The 14,062-nt window shown below is 38.1% G+C and overlaps 1 protein-coding gene across 4 annotated transcripts in view; it reads right to left on the bottom strand.

Moving 5' to 3' along the window:
- Positions 1-14,062, bottom strand: part of CDC42SE2 (CDC42 small effector 2) — a 119,131-nt gene that overhangs the window by 70,088 nt on the left and 34,981 nt on the right. For 3 of the 4 annotated variants that reach the window (XM_039252537.1, XM_039252536.1, XM_039252538.1), the window contains exon 2: positions 2,224-2,389. The exons of the other annotated variant lie outside the window; for it this stretch is intronic. The gene's annotated coding sequence lies outside the window, so the exon portion shown is untranslated. The remainder of the gene's footprint in view (positions 1-2,223; positions 2,390-14,062) is intronic. 4 annotated transcript variants of the gene reach the window in all.

Raw genomic sequence — 14,062 nt, 5'->3', positions numbered from 1 at the left:
AGAGATGATAGAGACTCCTTTTCTTCCACAACCCTAACCTCGGTTAATAAAAGATCATTAGGGACACCTGGGTGGCTCGGTCAGTTAAGCGTCTGACCTCAGCTCCAGTCATGATCTAGGGGTGTCTAAGTTCAAGCCACATGTCAAGCTCTGTGCTGACAGCTCAGACTCTGGATCCTGCTTAAGATTCTGTGTCTCCCTCTCTCTGCCCCTCCCTCACTCACACTCTCAAAAATGAAAAAATGCTAAAAAAAATTTTTTTTAAAGAGATCATTAATCCTCAGTTAACAATCCTACTATACTCTAGTAGGATCATTCAGGTAATGAGAGCCTATTCCAGTTAACAATAAACTCCTTAGCAATGGCATGGACTATGTATTTATTTACCACCTTCTTCTATTTAATCTTTGAATTCTTGGAATCAATCAATGAATGGCCTGTCTTATCCACCACCTTACACACCTAATAATGGATTGCATTATCAGAGACTTACTTGTCTAATTCACAACTATAATTTTACTAAGTCCCTTGAGTTATCACTATACAGTTTAGAATGAGTGATGAAAAAGGATGTAACTAACAGTCAAAATGTTTTCATATACAGGGGCTGCCTAAGTGGTTCAGTCAGTTAAATGTCCAACTTCTGATTCTGGTTCAGGTCATGATATCACAGTTTGTCTGACAGGGTCCCCAGTCAGGCTCCTCACTGACAACAGGGAACCTGCTTGGGATGCTCTCTCTCTCTCTGTCTCTGTCTCTCTCTCTCAAAATAAACTCTCTTTTGAAAGGGAGAGAGAAAAAAAAGAGAGCACAAGCAAGGGAGAGGCAGAGAGAGAAGGAGACAGAGGATCCAGAGCACACAGCATAAAGCCTGATGCAGGGCTTGAACTCATCAACCTCGAGATCATGACCTGAGCTGAAGTCAGATGCTTAACCGACTGAGCCATCCAGGTGCCCCTATGTTTCTTACTATGTTTGTCCCTTATTCCTATAATTAGTACCAAAAACAGAACATAAACCATTCTGTTTTTGTAACAAAGAAGATAGTAAAATTTATTAGACTGAAAACCAATAATCAAATATATAGGAAAAGATGTGATTTTGACAGTAAAGTTGAAGGAAAATACATTTTTTTAGAACAGAACTAGTCACGTGAAAATGTATTACACACCAATCATCTTAAAAGCCAAACTTAATTTATAATCCTGCAGGGAAGTAGTGTTGTTAAAGGATTTGAATTAAAAGACAATCTCCATAATTACTCAATTCTGTAGACTGGTTTTTCAAATACTCAATTCAATTCAGTAAACATGCAGGGATGACTTTATTAAGAAGATAATACTGATGTAAGACACAGTAGCGATGTAAGCACAGCCCTTGACTTCACAATATTTATAATGTGCTACAAAAGCAACGTACACAAACAAGTATTACTGGACAGGCCAGAACCTTAAGCATAAATAAATGCATGAGACACTAAAGACAGTGGATAATCAGAAAGTGGAGAAATCAAATGAGAGGATTTCTACAGCAAGTGAGCAAAAAGGAAACTGATTACCTCACGTAACAAGTTAGGGTAATTCTAGGTATATTACAGAGCTCCCAGTGCTACTTCTCTTGCCTCTGCCCTCCTTTCTATAAGGGCATCACGTTCAGGCTAGCAGCGATATGGCTACAGCAGTACCAGATGTTATATCCAGGAAAAAAAAAAAAACACCTTTAGGGAGAAGAGGGATCATCTCTTTTCTTCTTTCTCAAAACCAAAAAAACCTTCCCCAGCATCTTCTTACAGACTTCCCTTCTATGATCCACTGGCCAAAACCGGATCTATTCCTAAAATAATCACTTTCAAAGGCAATGATATCTACCATTAGTCAAGATTAGAGTGGATGCTGTTAATTATCATAATCATCATTTTGGTGTGAGCTGAATGTTTCAAGGAAGACAGGCCTTGGAGGATGGTATAAGTTGACAGGCAAAGAAATAAACGAGAAAAAAAAACAATGGGAAAGGAATGGATGTGCCTAATGAAAGAAAAAAGTCTAAGTGCAAACATACGTTAAATATACTGTTAGGGATAAACTGTCTTCCTCAACTGTATTCTCTGTAACACAAAAATTAACTTACTATTCAACAGTGAGTAAATGCTAAGAACAGAGGAGGAAGAGTTCTCTTTTTAGGGAAAGGATATAGTTAATTATCAGCAGGGATAGTCGAACTTACCACTCCTTGTCAATGGAGTCACCCATTCACCTATCTCTAGGTTGAGAACATTCCATATTACACATACAGATGACTGCAGATTCTATGTTTCTTTAAGGTTTCTTCTCATTTGTGTTCAGCCAAATGGGTTTCAGTTAAATGTCCACAAACTCACAACTGGCCCAATCTGCAAATGAAAGCATGCAATTAGGAGGCAAAAAGCTATATAGGGAGCAATTCCCTCCTCTACCATCTGCAAATAACTGATCTATAAGAAAACTGAATTTAAATACCAGATTCATTAAGTGCCACATTCAAATTAAGCAACTTGCATTTCAAAGGTTGTAATGTGCTTATTACAGTGACCACCCTTTTCACATCATATATATTTATTGTTGTGTTCACAGTATACCAGGTCCAAGTCTTACCATAGACTGCCCACTAGGTAGAATCCAACACGTATTTGTGGTGGACCTAAATAAGGATGATCTAATAGCGTGTTAAAGGACAGCCACCTATAAATCAGAAGACTCAACATGAAAAATCAGTATTTCTGACCTCTCCTGGGGGGTAAAAAAAAAAAAAAAAGGTCAGAAGATCTAGCAATACTGGGCCCACATTCCCACATGGTAACAATCTGTTGCAGCTGATTAACAGCTAATCCTTCAGATGGAAGATAGGCTTTGCAGTTGCTGCAGATGTCATCACTCTCTTATAACACAACTCAATTATCTGTCTGGATCCTGCTGGCATGTGACTTTGCAAACTCTGCTATATATTCATAAAGCTCACAGGAAACATTTATTACTGTCAAAGCCAAGTGTGTTTTTCTGCCTTGACAATACAAAAGGGACAACAATATTGGCTTTGGAGTCAGAGGGCCCTAGGTATGAGTTCTAATTGTGCATATAACTAGTTTGGGACCCCAGACCTATTTTTAACCTAAGATAAATGTTTTCATTTATAAACTTCAAATAAACATATAAGCTCTTAATATAGTCAACAAACAACAGGCCTAAAATCTACCATGTCCAAGCTGAAATGATATCTCAAATTCACTGCTTCCTCAGTCTTATACATCTCAGTAAGCTGCAATGTGATTCATGTGCATAAGCCTCAAATCTGAGTCCTTATCACATGCTTTCCTTCATGCTCACAAAACCAGCACCAAGGCACCTGATTCTCTAAAATAATAATTTGAACAGACTCTTAGAATCCCCTAAAAACAAGTAATTCCTCCTTCAGAATCAATTACTTTCCTGAAAGTGCGTACAAATTCAACTATTTAAATAATGGTAGTTTGAAGTTTCAAGGTTCCATATTATGAGAAATAGTATTTCATTTTTAAAAAATGAAGATAGAGGTGCCTGGCTGGCTTAATCAATAGAGCATGCAACTCTTTATCTCGGGGGTATAAGTTAGACTCCACATTGGGTATAGCGATAGCTTATACGTAAAATCTTTGGTGCACTTGGGAGGCTCATTTGGTTGAGCGTCGATTTCAGCTCAGGTCATGATCTCATGGTTTGTGAGTTTGAGCCCTACATCGGATTCCACGCTGACAGTATGGAACCTGCTTGGGATTGTCTCTTCTTTCCTTCTCTCTCTCTCCCTGCCCCTCCCACATTTAAGCTTTCTCTCTCTCTCTCAAAAAAAAATAAACTTAAAATTTTTTTTAAATGAAACAAAATCTTTAAAAAACTGAAGACAAAATACTGGGGATGATATGTATCACTCCTTGCAAGATACTGACCCATTACATTTTGTAAGCTTAACACATTTCTTCTGATCTAAAATGACAATGAGCTAGGACACTATGCTTCATCTGAAAAGGAAATTAAGCAACAGATGGCTAGAATTAAAAATTCAACTGTTTCTATAGAACAGAAAATTTAGTATCGCTGGAAAACAGGAAATAATTAGGAATAAATTATCAAATGATGTGCAAAGATGAAAAATAGATACACTATTGTATTCATGGATTCAATGATCTTTACATGCCAATTCTAATTTGAACAAAAGATTCCAGGCACTTCTAATCAAAATCCCAGCAGTGTTAACAGAAATGGACAAGCTGAATCAAAAATTCACATGGAAATGCATATGAGCTAGAATGGCCAAAAATTCAAAAATAATCTTCGAAGATTTGGTATAAAACTGAAAATATCAAGACTACTATCAAGTGTAGTACTGAAGAGAAACAAATAGATTAATAAAACTGACAGTTCAGAAATAAACCTACATATATATGGTCAATTGATTTCCTGCAAAGGCAGATCAGTAGGGCCTTTTAAACAGCCTTTTCAACAAATGGAGCTAGAAAGACTAGATATCCATACACTGTATCGCATATAAAAATTAACTCAAAATCTATCACAGACCTAAAAGGAAAACCTAAAATTTTTATAAAATTCCATGAAAAAAACAGAGGAGAAATGTTTTGTGGTCTTAACTCAGGCAAAGATTTCTTAGATAAAACACAAAAGCATGACACATAAAAAAGTGATAAATAAGACTTCATCAAAATTACTAATTTCTGCTATCTGTAAGACACTATTAACAAAATGAAAGAGAAGCCTCATAGTGAAAAAATATATATGTAAATCACGTTATCTGAAAATGGACTTGAATCCAGAAAGAATCCAAGAATGCTCAACTCATTAAGAAAACCCAGTTTTAAAAAGGGACAAATGATCTTAACATACTCCTCACCAATGATATACACTAGCAAGTAAATACATGACAATATGCCCTAACATCATTATTCATTAGGAAAATATAATTAGCAAGAATACAGAGCAAATGGAACTCGTTGATGATAATGTGAAATGGTAAAACCAGTTTGGAATATGGTTTGGCAGTTTCTTAAAAAATTAAACACACACTTACCAAACAACCCAGCAATTCCACTCATAGTTATTTACCTCAAAGTCTAGAAGTGCCTGGGTGGCCCAGTCAGCTAAGTGTTCGACTCTTGATTTCGGCTCAGGTCATGATTTCATAGTTTAGTGAGTTCGCGTCCAGCACCGGTTCTGCACTGATGGCATGGAGCCTGCTTGAGATTCTTCCTCTTTCTCTGCCCCTCCCCCACTCACACTCACTCTCTCTCAAAATGAATAAACTTTAAAAAAATAAACCAAGCCAAACAAAACAAAAAAGGATATGAAAGTCTATGTCCACAAAAGACTATTAACAGCACCTTTATTTTTAATACCCAGAAGTGGGAACAACCCAACTATCCTTCAAGAGGAGAATGGATAAACTAAGTGTGGTATAGCCACTCAATGTATTACTTCTTGTAAGAAAAAGATAATGAAGTATTATGCACTAATCAAAATGACTGAATCTAAAATTAATTATGCTAAGAAGCCACACCAAGAGTATACATTGTGGAATCCACACATATAGCATTCTAGAATCTCTAATGATAGGAAAGCAGTTAAGGTGACTGCCTGGAAATAGAGATGGGTGGACAAGAAGGCTGAAAAAACTTTTGGAGGGGACAGGTATTTTCACTATCCTGAGTATAGTGATAATATCATAGGTATAAACAGTTCAAAATATATTACACACTTAAATATGTGCACTTAATATTAAAGGTAAAACAAATTCACTGCATATTAATAACTGGTAGTAAGACAGATTCATATGAAAGGCAAAACTCTTTCAAGCCATTAACTTTGAAAATCATGGCCACCATCTTTCTTTGTGGAAAATAACTCCACTATAAAGTATAGTATGTCAATGCTAAAGATCAAAACCATAATCGCTGATCACAAAGAAAGCATATGCCAAAAACAGCACTCTAGCAAACCCAATACAATTTGGCAGGAGCAAGAAAACTTAGTGGATTTCAAAATTACTCATTCAAATGCAGTCCACAAAGCACCCCAATCTTTCATTACATTTGGTAGGAATTACATAAAAAATAAATTTTTTCACTGACAACCAAAAATATTTTAATGTAGTCATTTTATAAGCATTCATCTCATATCACTACTGTAACCTAGTTCACATTGTGCTTAGAATTAATGAAGAAATAATGAAATCAGATCCATTTTAATTAAATGCTGGCGTCACTTGCTGCTTTTGTACCTCATTAAATGGCACCTCTATTCCCATCTGCCTGTTATTTATACTGAAAACAAATCAAATTGCATAATTTTCTTAGCTGAATTCAACTGTTGAAAAATAACTTTTAAGTTTATTCATTTGGGGGGCAGGGGGCAGTGTGAGTAATGGAGGGGAAGAGAGAGAGGGGGAGAGAGAGAATCCCAAACAGGCTCTCCCCCGCCAGTGCAGAACCCAATGTGGAGCTTGAACATATGAAGGCTGAGATCTTGATCTGAGCCAAAATCAAAAGTCAGACGCTTAACTGACTGATCCACCCAGGTGCTCCAACCATTGAATTTTATTTTAGACACTATCAAAAGTGTGTAAGTCTATCTCTATTCAAAGACACCTATTCTCCAAGTTAACAAGTCTCAGTTCCATCACACTGCCATGAAAAAAAGCCTTCATCTTCAGAGAAATGTGTTAATAGTACTACCTTAGAATACTTTTAGGGAAGTCACAGAGAAAAATTATGCTAGTTCTGCATCAGAACAAATGGAACACCAGAGTGAATGAATGGAGGCTCTATGTTCCACATATGAGAACATCTTTCCGAGTCACTGCTGCTGCCTCAAGGGGAATGTCCTGCCCTGGGACACTTATAAGCAGTAAGTACATTAGGGTAGTGATGTGAAAGTACCAGATCTAGGCCAACTTTATGATACCTGGCAACCATCCGATCCTCTTAAGAATTTAAAAATAGGGGCACCTGGGTGGCTCAGTCGCCGACTTCAGCTCAGGTCGTGATCTCACAGTTCGTGGGTTCGAGCCCCACATTAGGCTCTGTGCTGACAGCTAGCTCAGAGCCTGGAGCCTGCTTCATATTCTGTGTCTCCCTCTCTCTCTGACCCTCCCCTGCTCACGCTCTCTCTCAGAAATCAATAAAAAACATTTAAAAAATTTATTAAAAAAATTTTTTTTAATAAAATCTATTTTTAAGTGCCCAAATCCACTGCAAAGTCTTAGGTTTAGGGGTACCTAGGTGACTCAGCTGGTTAAGTGTCCGACTTCAACTCAGATCATGATCTCACAGTTTTTGAGTTCGAGCCCCACCTCAGGTTCTCTGCTGACAGCTCAGAGCCTGGAGCCTGCTTCTGACTCTGTGTCTCCCTCTTTCTCTGCTCTTTCCTGGCTTGTGTGCTCTCTCTCTCTCAAAAAAATAAAGGGTAAAAAAAAAAAAAAAAGAAAGTCTTGGTTTTCAGCTAGTCAAACTACAAGAAGCTAAAGCTCTAAGTTTTACAGTAACATTTTTGCTTAGTTTCCCACTTTTCCTCAATGAATAATAGCTTAAATATCAGGCCTTTACCTATTATGTTACTCTAATACTGAAAAAAAAATATGCTCTAAGAATATGTTCCATCTCCTCGCTCATTTTATTGTCAAATGCTAATTCCTTTTTTCTTCCCAAAGAAATACAGATCTGGCAAGAACAATGAAGATCTGTAAGAAATCTAGTCAAGTATCTTCATCATACACATTCAGAAAGGTAACAAAATATGCCCTAAATCTCTTAACTAAGCAGTATACTGTAATACCTATTAGCACTGCAATAATTCACTGCCATTTATTTCCTTCATAAGCACACTGTAAAGAAAGGCAGATAACCATTCACTCAAACAGTTTAAGTGAAAAGTTTATCTGGGCAATAAAATCATAGCCAGTGGATACTGTTAAAGACTCAAGACATTCTGCCTCTTGCTACTGTTTGCTGGTGGTGGTAACACTCCTGGACTCTAAAAGTCTAGGACTAAGGTTAACAGAAATGGGTACAAGTGAGGGTGTATTTGAGAGTACCTGTGAATGAGGCAAATCTTTTAAAGAGGAAGAAAGAATGTATTTCTAACTACCGGAGTTTCAGAGTCCTGGAAAAGGCTGCATACGCCTTAATTAAAAAAAAAAAAAAAAGAAGAAGAGAGGGAGGAGGTGATTGAGATGGACTACCAGTGGGAATGCAAAATTGTACAGCTTTAGAAACACTATGAAAACTTTCCTACCTATACAGGTATACATACACTTCTCAGGCACCAAAACAATCCCACTCACAAGAGAAATGAAAACAGGTCCACACAAAGAATGGGCTAGAAGAGGCTGTACAGGATAGCAGTTCAAGAAAACAGGCTCTGGAGTCAAACTGCCAGAGTATGAATTCTGGCTCTGTCACTTAATAAATATTGCGTTGAGTTTAGGCAAGTTACTCACCATGCCACATACTCCTAAACTATAAAGCGGAAATAATTCATAAGGCTATTGTAAGGTTTAAATTAGGTTAATAAATGTAAAATGCCTAGAATGTAGTCTGGCACAAAGTAAGGCTTCAGAGTTAGGGCTAACAGAAGGGGAATGGGATTTAATATGTGATAGAACATTACGGGAGTAACTTTCTGAGCAAGTCAGAGCACTTTTTTAAATACCTCCCAGAGGTTCTGCAGTACACTGTAGTGTTCAACAGTTTACGTGGATTTTGATTATGGGCAACATTAAGTCATTTCATTGTTTCCAAGTCTGACTGCCATGGAGAATTGCAAGCAAACTTTTCTGCAATTTGGTTCATCAACTATAAATAAAAACAATGCCACTTACCTTAGAGGATTATTTTAAGAATGTAAAAAGATGCTTAAAGTGCTTACTTAGTACAATGCTTGGCACATTGTAGCTTAAAATTGACACTATTTTATCACACTATTATTGAAATAAGCACATTTTAACTACAGTGACCATTTGTCCTTATTTGCTTATGATAGCCCCAGTTTATGAGTTTATGCAAGTCTTCACAATGTAATTACTCACAGTCATTACCCTTTCTATCTCTGTATGTCCCAGTATACATGAAACATTTTCTCATTATGTCCTAGTTTAGATGATAAATCATATGGCTGGTCTAATTTATAAACGAAGTAACTTTTAAGATTCTCCATCTACTTAGTTCTTTATCTTCTCAAATGTTCTCTTATCTCTTTTTAATGGAATTAGCTCTTTGTTCTCCAACTCAACATCTCTTATTTTACACATACACACACACACACACACACACACACACACACACACACACACAGAGTCTTGGGCTCTCACTCTCCTATCTCTTTATCCAGGTGCTTGGAACCTCAATGCTCAAGTTTAGGTTTCTCTGTTACCTCCAAACTCCTCAGCCATGTCATGTTTCCCAAATCTAATCTTTCTCAAATTCTTATCAGTTCCTTCAGTCTTAATTCCAGGAAAAAAACCTACTGACACAAAAATACCACCACCACCACCAACTAATATTTTAGCTCTCTTTAGGGATATCTACATTTTAACAGCTAACTCCTAGGGAGACAATACCTTAACCCAAAGTAGAGAGTCTATTAACATGAATTTCAGACACTATTAGAGCTGACCAGGGGAGTTATTTTGAGAACCATTTTCACTCCCCAAATCAAACAATTTTGGTAGGTTTCTATTAAATAAATCAGAGAGGCCCTGATTTTCTTTTGTTCTTCCTTTTTTGTTTTTCTCGTTCCCAAATAATCCCATCAAAAACACCAAAGGCTTGGGACGCCTCGGTGGCTCAGTCGGTTAAGCATCCGACTTCAGCTCAGGTCATGATCTCACGGTTCGTGGGTTCGAGCCCCGCATCGCGCTCTGTGCTGACAACTAGCTCAGAGCCTGGAGCCTGTTTTGGATTCTGTGTCCCCCTCTCTCTCTGACCCTCCCCTGCTCATGCTGTCTCTATCTCTCTCTCAAAAATAAATTAAAAAAAAAAAACAGACACACACACCAAAGGCTTTTAGCCTAAATATAAGGTAACAGTTCTTTAAGGGTTTTGACCTGTGCCTTCCTCTTTTCACTCTACAAATGCTCCTCTGAGTTATGGTGGATCACTCCCCTGAGGTCAATTATCATATGTATATTGATGACCGCCAAATCCACTTTCCCAGTAAAGCTCTATCTAAAGCCCCAAGTTCTCCAGCAGAGATGTGAGATGTGTTTCAGCTCTACCTCACATAACCAAATGCATACAGTGTAGTGCTACCTGTCTCAAGCTTAAATGAATTCCAGTTCTTCTCCAGCACTCCTCTACTCCAATTCTGTTCAAATGACTTTCATTAAATTCTCTCATCCACCCAGTTACCCAAACCAAGTCCTTGACTCCTACCTTTCCATCTCTTACCCTTACAGTCACACAACAATGGAATTCTCTAAACTGTTTTTCCAATCTGTTTCTTCTCACCCCAAGAGTCACTAGTCAAGGTCTGAGCACCACCATCATATCTAAAAAAATACATTATATCTGCTTACTGATCTCCTGGCACATCTCAGCCCCTCTAATGCACTGTCATTTGGGGTAGAATGATCCTTCTAAAATGAATGGCTGGTAGGGGCGCCTGGGTGGCTTAATCGGTTAAGCGTCCAACTTTTGCTTAGGTCATTATCTCGCGTTTGTGGGTTCGAGTCCCGCGTCGGGCTCTGTGCTGACTGCCGGCTCAGAGCCTGGAGCCTGTTCCGGAGTCTGTGACTCCCTCTCTCTCTGACTCTCCCCTGCTCACGCTGTCTCTCTCTCTCTCCTAGAAATAAATAAAACATTAAAAAAAATTTTTTTTAAATAAAATGAATGGCTGGTGGCATTTTTTTTTTTTAATTTAAAAATCTGTTAATGACTAACATCCTCAGGAACGTATCAGTTAATACAATTTCTAAGGGCCTTTTTGATGTGGTCCCCAATTTTGCCTTCAACATTACTTATTGCCTTTTCCACTCAATGCCCCCTAATTGTGCCATCCAACCATTCTCAACTTCATTCTGTTCCACAAAACACCAGGTTTTTACCCTCTTGTGACTACAGGGCATCGCATCTGCTGTTTAACTTAGCCTGGCTTACTCTTCAAAACTTTATATGGCCATCATTTCCTTCAGGAAGCTTTTCCCAAACCCTCAAATCTACTTTAGGTGCTCTTCGAATGTATCAGGCACCTTCCTTTTAGGGCACTTATACTAAAGAGGTTATCAATCCTGCTCGTACCTCCAAATAATGAAAGGAACTTAGGGCTAGGATTTAATATTCAAAAGTTCAGGAATATGGCCTCGTATTTTAGATACCACATCTGAAGAGACATTAATAGGCCAGAATATACCCAGCAAAAGAAAAATAAAGGCAGAGGTATCACAATCCCAGATTTTAAGATATATTACAAGGCTACAGTAACCAAAATAGTGTGGTACTAATATAAACACTGACACATAGATCAGTGGGACTGAAGAGAGAGCCTAGAAATAAACCTATCTTATATGGTCAATTAATCTATGACAGGGGCGCCTGGCTGGCTCATTTGGTTAAGTGACTAACTTGTTTCTGGCTCATGATCTCACAGTTCATGAGACAGAGACCTGTGTCGGGCTCTGCGCTAACAGTGCAAAGCCTGCTTGGGATACTCTCTCTCCCTCTCTCTCTGACCCTCCCATACTTGCGCTCTCCCTCTCTCTCCCAAAGTAAATAAACATTAAAAAATCTGTGACAAAGGAAGAGAGATTATATACAATGGGGAAAAAATGGCCTTTTCAATAAACAGTGCTGGAAAAATCTGACAGCTATGTATCAAAAAGTGAAACTGGACTACTTTCTCACACCATACATAAAAATAAACTCAAAATGCTTTAAAGACCTAAATGTGAGACATGAATCCATAAAAATCCTAAAAAAGAACATAAGCAGTAATCTCTCTAACACCAGCCACAGCAACATTTGTCTAAAGAGGTCTCCTCAGGTGATGGAAACAAAAGCAAAAATAAACTACTGGGATGACATCAAAACACAAAGATTTTGCACAGTAAAAGGAAATCATCAACAGAACAAAAAGGCAACCTACTGAATGTGAGAAGATACTTGCAAATGATATATTCAGTGAAGGGTTAATATCCAAAATACATGAACAATTTCCGCAACTCACCACCAAAAAGCAAACAATCTAATTAAAAAATGGACAGAGGAAGGGCACCTGGGTGACTCAGTCAGTTAAGCTTCTGACTTCGGCTCAGGGCATGATCTCACGGTTAGTGAATTCCAAGCCCTGCATAAGGTTCTCTACTGACACCTCAGTGCCTGGAACCTGCTTTGGATTCTATGTCTCCATCTCTCTTTGCCCCTCCCCCACTCTCGCTCTGTCTCTGAAAAATAAATGTAAAAATAATTTTTTCGTAAATGGAGAGAGGACCTGAAAACAAATTTTCCCAAAAAGACAATATAGATGGCCCACAGACACATGAAAGGATGCTCAAAATCACTCATCATCAGGGATATGCAAATCCAAACCACTGAGATATCCTCTTACATCTGCAAGGGCTACTTGAAAAACACAAGTAAGTGTTTGGCAAGGATGTGTAGAAAAAGGAAACTCAGGGGTGCCTGGGTGGCTCAGTCGGTTGAGCATCTGACTCTTGATTTCAACTCATGTCATGATCTCACGGTTTCATGCATTTGACCCTCACATGGGGCTCTGTTTTGGTAGTGGGAGCCTGCTTGGGATTCTCACTCTGCCCCTCTCCCATTCATGCTGTCTTGGTCTCTCTCAAAATTAAATTAATTAATTTTTTAAACAAAAGGAACCCTCATGCACTCTTGGTGGGAATATAAACTGGTATGACCACTGTGGAAAACAGTATGAATGTTCCTCAGAAAATTAAAAAAAGAAATACCATACGATCCAGGTAATTCTACCACTGGGTACTTGCTGGAAGAAAATAGAAACACAAATTGTAGAAGCTTTATGGACCCCTCCAGTTACTGCAGCATTCTTTACAAAGGCCAACATATGGAAGCAACCTCAGTGTCCATCAATAGACAAATGGATGAGGAAGATGTGGTACACATACAATGGACTACTATTATACACCCTTAAAAAAAGATGAGACTGTGTTACCTGCAGCAATATGGATGGACCCACAGGATATTATGCTAAATGAAACAAGTCCAACTGAGAACGACAAATACCTAAGATTACATTCATGTGGAATCTGAAGAAATGAATAAACAAAAAGCAGAATGACAGTGATAAATACAGAGAAAAAAACTGATGGTTGACACAGGGGAAGGCTGGTAACAGGAAGGACAGGCAAAGTGGGTGAAATCAAGTGGGAGATACAGGATACCAGTCACAGAACAGAGAATATAGCCAACAATATTGTAAAAGCATCATATGGTGACAGATGGTAGCTACAACTGCGGTGAGTACACCACAACATACAGAAAAGGTGAATCACTTTCTGTCATGCAAAACTAGTATTAACATTGTATATCAGCTATACTCATTTTTTTTTTTAACTTAGAAAAAGAATCTATCCAGAGAAGAGAAAGCCGAATGGAGAGGCAAATGAAAAATATGCCACGTAAAAGTTAAGGGAATTAGAGATTTATGACAGCTTTCAAGTATGTGTAGGCTGGCGCATACAGCACGTGACATAGGAAGCATTACTGTGGGTTACCAAAAGAGGATGGAACCAAAGTCACCACGTAGAAGTTTCAGAAAGGCAATTTTTGGGTTGAAAAGAAGAACCACATAAAGTATAACTGTCCTCCCAAAGACAACGGGTTGGCTAGAAAAGTGGTGAATTCATACTCGCTAAAGTTAAAAAACAAAACAAACAAAAAAAAACACCCACTAAAAAGAGTCCTGTGTTTGAGACAATCTCAGATTAAATAATGTGGACAGACCAAATCAAGTATAACATTCTAGGACACCTTAACTTACAAAATATTTTAAATAGGACCAGGTGGCAG

Source organism: Hyaena hyaena, unplaced genomic scaffold (genome assembly GCF_003009895.1).
Source record: "Hyaena hyaena isolate Hyena2069 unplaced genomic scaffold, ASM300989v1 scaffold_425, whole genome shotgun sequence".
NCBI classification, from domain to species: Eukaryota; Metazoa; Chordata; class Mammalia; order Carnivora; family Hyaenidae; genus Hyaena; species Hyaena hyaena.
The sequence above is the reverse complement of the archived record's forward strand: the minus strand, read 5'-3'. Positions and strand labels throughout refer to the sequence as shown.